The sequence below is a fragment of the Erigeron canadensis genome, chromosome 1 (assembly GCF_010389155.1).
Source record: "Erigeron canadensis isolate Cc75 chromosome 1, C_canadensis_v1, whole genome shotgun sequence".
Lineage (NCBI taxonomy): Eukaryota > Viridiplantae > Streptophyta > Magnoliopsida > Asterales > Asteraceae > Erigeron > Erigeron canadensis.
The window spans coordinates 24,997,660-25,003,659 of record NC_057761.1 but is presented as its reverse complement, the minus strand read 5'-3'; positions in this window follow the sequence as shown (position 1 = coordinate 25,003,659).

Sequence of the window (6,000 nt, the reverse complement as noted above, 5' to 3'; positions counted from 1 at the left end):
TGTTTCTAGTCCAATTCAGCTTTCGACCAAAACTACAAAGTTGTAGCCCTATGTGTTGGGCTTCTACAGTACAAAGCAAGACTTCTAACTCATTACAGATTAATTAATATGATTTTTCTAGTAAACTGTCGCACATCAGAAAATTTACACGCAAAAATCACATTGTCACATAATTATCTAATAATTAACCCTAATTATTGGATCAACATGCTTTGCATAATATAACTCTTTATAGATCCAGTAAAATCACAATAAATTTTGCATGAATTTCTTGTGATTTTACTATTTATTTAACAACTTTAAATAAAACGATACACATAATCATGCAATTCATCACATAATTTATATCAATTCACAATTCAAAACTTGCTTGAGGGTTTCAATCTCCATTGAACAAGGTTAAAACTTTAATTAAACAAAAAATTAATTTTTATTTAATCAAGATCCGATTTAATTAATTAAAAAAAAAATAAGAAAAACAACCTTTTAATTATTTAACAATTAATTAAAATCAACCAACCCTTAAACCCCCCTTCAAGTTTTGATCTTTGTAATTAATAGATCACATATGTGGCTCGTGATACCACTGTTAGAATATGAACACATAGACATACATAATCACGAGTAAGCGCAACGGAAGAAATCGAAACATATATGCAATCAAATTAATTAACAAAGAATAGAATCGAAACGTGTACCTTATATGCAAAGATCCAATAAGATAATAATAATAAGATTATTATTAATGCTTAGGGTTTAAAGCAAAACCCCTCCACGATCGCACACTAGACACCCCGAGTATTGTATGCTAATACCCCGATCACGAACCTAAACAACCCTTTGTTTAACCTTAAACTTAAAACCGAAAACCCCTTGGAATGGGAGGCTTCGGCCGTGACAAGAAAAAGGAGAGGGAGGAAAGACTTTTGCTTTGTGAATGAATGAATGAAAACCTAGAATTAACCCTTGTATTTATAAGGAACAATTAGGTTAACATTGTCTTGAAAAACAAGTTAAGTTAAGGCTTAAAAAGCCCTTAACCAAACCGTCCCCTTCATGGACTTAGGGTCCAAAAATCTTTTTTCAATTTTCACATTTTAGTCCTCTTTTTAATCATTTAAATATAATTAATCCTTTAATTATGTTTAATTAATTATTTTGTGATCAAACTAATTAATATATTACTTTAATATATCAATTGTTATTATCGAGTTACCGTGTCATTTCGTGTGACCTCGTAGGCTTAAACTATTCCCGGACATGCGACTTATAATGATATGATCATATACCAACAGTTACAACTTTTAGTTGAAATAAAATAATCATGTTTTGTCCGGGCCTTGGAGTTATATTGTAAAGTTCCGTGTCTCCCTCGCCAAGCTTAACATATATTGTATTGAATCTCTTCTCATTCAAAAAGTTCGTAATGTAAATCTCTTCTCATTTAAATCATTAATAATCATTTAGAGGCAATTATAAATTGATGATATCATTTCATTCTTTAGTACTGATTGTATTAGAAATACAAGTTTATGATTGTTATATCAAATTCAAATGGATTGATTGGAAACTTTGATCCCCATCCATGCTATGAATAATCTGTCATTAATTTATTCTTAACAACTTGGTAGAATTTAATTTTTTAAACAGCAAACTAGCTATCCTACTACCACTCTTAAACTACACGAAATATGGAACTCTGCGTATTGAGGGACTTCCAACAAACCCCTCAATAGTCCACCCCCGAAATGTAGGGGGATTTGAATCTGAGTAAAATATTCTAAAGTTAAAAACCTAACCAATGAGTCGCTAACTTGAATAGCATTCGATAGAAACTTTTAATATGACGATATTATTTTAAAACAAAACATTTAGTTCTTTTTTTTTTCTATCAAATTAAGTTTAATTTGTTTATTAATGATTTAAATGTTTTTAAATAATAAAAAAGTAACCCTCATGTGATAAGCACACGAGGAAATCTAACGAATGATGCTTAAACCTGCTAGGCTCGTCGATTATTTTATGAAAAATGGTAATTAAGAGGATGTTGGGTGTAATAAAATTTTCTGAAAATATGGTTCATGAGAAAACATAACAAGAATGGTCCGACTTATTTACCCTATTATCCAATCTATATCTATATATGTATATCTATATCTATACTATATTAATAAATAAACTACCATCTCCTTTTCAACTCTCTAGCTAAATACTCTTATTTTTCAACACATTCTTAACTCACACACTAACGCTTCATTCTCGAGATTTTTTTAAAAGAAAAGAAAGGAAAAGATTGGATAGGAGAGGAAATGATAGAAAATTAGATAAAAAAAAGTCATTCTCAAGTTGAAAGGAAATTAAAAGAAACCTGTCATGTCTAACACTCCTTCCACCACCTGCCGCCGCTGATGAACCACCCCTTCCACCACCTGTCGCCGCTGATGAACCACCCCTTCCACCACCTGCCGCCTATCATAATCAATATATATATATATATATATATATAGAAGTGGCAGTTTCACAAACCCACCACCTACCATGTTCTTTTTCACAAACCCACCACCTGCCGCCGTTGCTGAATCACCCCTTCCACCACCTACCGCCGATCATAATCAATATATATATATAGCAGTGGCAGTGGCAGTTTCACAAACCCACCACCTGCCATGTTCTTTTTCACAAACCCACTTTTCCATGTCAACAAATCCTAACTTTTTGCATGAAAAAATCTGATGATTAAGAAACAAGACCTAATACCGATGATTAAGATCGAAGAAGGAGTAGAGAGTGAGAAGACAATCATACACACACACTTTTCTATCCAAATCAGGCCATTTTTGGCCTGAAAGTTTTTGGAAGAAAAAACTCAAACTTTTCCTTCCTTATACTTTCTTTTCTTTTGGGAGAAAAACTCAAGAATGCAAAAAGGTGGAATTTCTTATCTTTCCCTTTCTTTTCTTTTGAAAAAAAATCTCAAGAATGCAGTCTAAATCTACCCAATATATCTCTAGAATATTTTACACTCATATTTATCCAAAATATCTATCTCCTTTATTAATTACTTTAAATATTTCCACCTAATACATCTATAATATTCTTAATAAAGTTATTTACAAAAAATACAGCTCTTAACCATAAAATAACTACATTACCATTTATGTCAATTACTTTTAGATTAATAACCACATTGTTACTACCACCGCCACTAGCACCACCCGTTGCTGCCACCGCCACCGGCATTGCGCGGGTACTCATCTCGTATACATATATACAATGCAAATAAGTTTCAACTTTTAACTTTTAACAATGTACACATGTTGATGCATGATGTACAATATATCAAACCACATTAAATCAACAATTACACTATTTGTCGCCGCCTCCGCCACTAACCGCCACCACCATCGACGTCATTACATCGCCACCACCTCCATCGCCACAATCCATCACTGCTTACCGCATCGTGGGGGTTCGTTTCTAGTTAATTAATTATAGATAACTGTACATTTATATTCATATTGTAATTGTAATTGTAATAATAGATATTGACACTTGTCACCAACTCATCATGCATTGTTGGATATGAATTTTGTTAAGTCAGCAATCTTCATAACATTATATTAGTATTAATTAAATTATCTCAATATATGATTGCTAAAGTCGGTATTGTGAGCTATAAAGCCAAACTTTGTTAAAAGGTTCTGAAACAAAAGTTTGATACTATACGTTGAAACCCGGCATGCCTTGGTAACGAAGTTTGGGAATTGTTGGTTTGAAAGAATGGAATTTGGCTATGTTAGGTCATTTGTATGTTATATATGTTTGATGGAAACACTTTGATAACTTGTAAAAACACTTCAACATAGATATGATGACTCATAGGATCAAGTTAATGGTGAAATAAGGAGGCATTATGGTAAGGATACATACTCATAATAATTGGTAATTATTAGCCATTCTGAAAGAAAAAAAAATAGTAAATAAAGAAGCTAACATTAATAAAGATATGGTATGAATATGTATTCATACATGATAGTTTATTTTTACTATTTGATTGCTAGATTTAATTAGTTTCGCGTATACACACAATTAGTTTAAAAATAACGATATAGAAATATTTAAATATGTTATTTCCTTCGTAGTGATGATATAGACATTACATATACATCATTTACTTTAAGAACAAACTATGAAATTATTATTGTGAAATTAACATAGTCCATATATGTACATATATGTACTGAATTAAGTTAGAATAGTAAACTTACGTACACTTTGATGATACTAGAGGGGTGCCCGCGCAATGCGGCGGTGACAGCCATGTGGTGGTGGTGCCGGTATCGAGTAGTGTAGGTGATTGATGTAAATATAACTTATGTAAAGGGTGATAGTATAAGTATATTAAAAGATAAATGATATATGTTATAAATATGTAAGAGTGGTAATATGGAAAGTCTGAATTTATAAGACATTCCGAAAATAAAAATCCAAAATGCTTTATAGGTAGTTATAGATATACTTCGGACATCATTAAACATATGATTTCAAAAAGTTTAATGTGAACATTGTGATTGGTTAAGTAATTGAATTTCGGGACAAATTTTTTTTTTTTTCACAAGTGAACTTTACCTAATACGCGTATGATGTGTACTAATCGCACAACGAAAGTGTCCCGCACTAAGCGGATCTTAAATAGTCTTTCTCACCATACCATCTCCTGTATTGGAAAATACCGTCGAGGAGAACCTACCAAGGCTCGAACTCGAGACCTTGGAGTAAACTCTCCCGGGGCTCCGTATAGCAGGTTTAGTGAAACACCCCTGTTCACTGGGATTCAACCCAATGGTTAATTTCGGGACAACTTTGTTTTTTTTTTATGTTAATATTAAGTTAAGTTGGATTTGTATTATTAAAAAGTACGTATAAAATATAATAATGAGTCTAGGTTAATTAAGGCCCGAAACTTGCACCGAGTTCTTGAGTTTTTTTAGGGAAGAAGAAAAAGGAATATAAATGATTTTATAACAATTTGTGTTCTTGAGTTTTTTTAATAGAAGGAAAAGAAAAGAAATGAAGTGATATAGATGGATTTTTATTTAATTTTTTTCCCAAAATTTTCTTTCCAAATATGGGATGATTTTGAAGGATCTCTTCTCTCCCATTCTCATCTTTTCCATTCATTTCATTTCTTTTAAATTAAATCTAGAGAACAGAGCATTGGTGAACCAGAATGAATAGCGTTGGGTATGTCTGCAGGAGACAATGTGAGCCATCGATTGGTCAAAGGATGGCAAACCTCTTTACTTCTTTAATGCTTTATTCTCTATTTGTTTCCTAAAAAAGTTGTATTTTTGAAGTGAACACGACACTTGATTTGATTTGAGAGGCTTTGCGCATATGATCCATTGTTTTCTTCTAATGTATGTTAGGCTATGCTATTTCCTTTATTGACACACGAGGACAAATTCACATGTATTCTCTGATGGTGTTTTATTCCAAAAAACAAATAAGGTTAAGAATTTAGATATATGTAAATGATGGATAATCATTCATCAATCGGAGTCTTTTTGCCCCATCTTTGTCTTTAGAATATACTAGCAGGTCATGCAGCGACAATGTAGAGGTAGGACGACTGTGGGTGGTAGAGATGACGTCGAGTGATGTTAATAAATGATGTAAAAGGTTCATTAATGTATCTTAATTTTTTCTTTTAATAATTAATGGATGTTTAATTTTTTTAATTTATATGTATTGTATTTTATTTTTTTTTAAAATAAAGGTGCGGCCTAATCTGAAAGTGATGAAAAAATAGTGCTAACATGACAATTTTTGATAGGTGAATGAACATAGAAAACTCACAACGAAATTATAAAAGACTAATTTTAAGTAAAGTTGAAGAAAAAGCATAATGACAAGTTACCAGCGCTGGTTTTATACCTTTCTATTAAACTTCCAACAAGAAGAGTAAACAATGTATCACCTTTCTACATTTTACAGAAT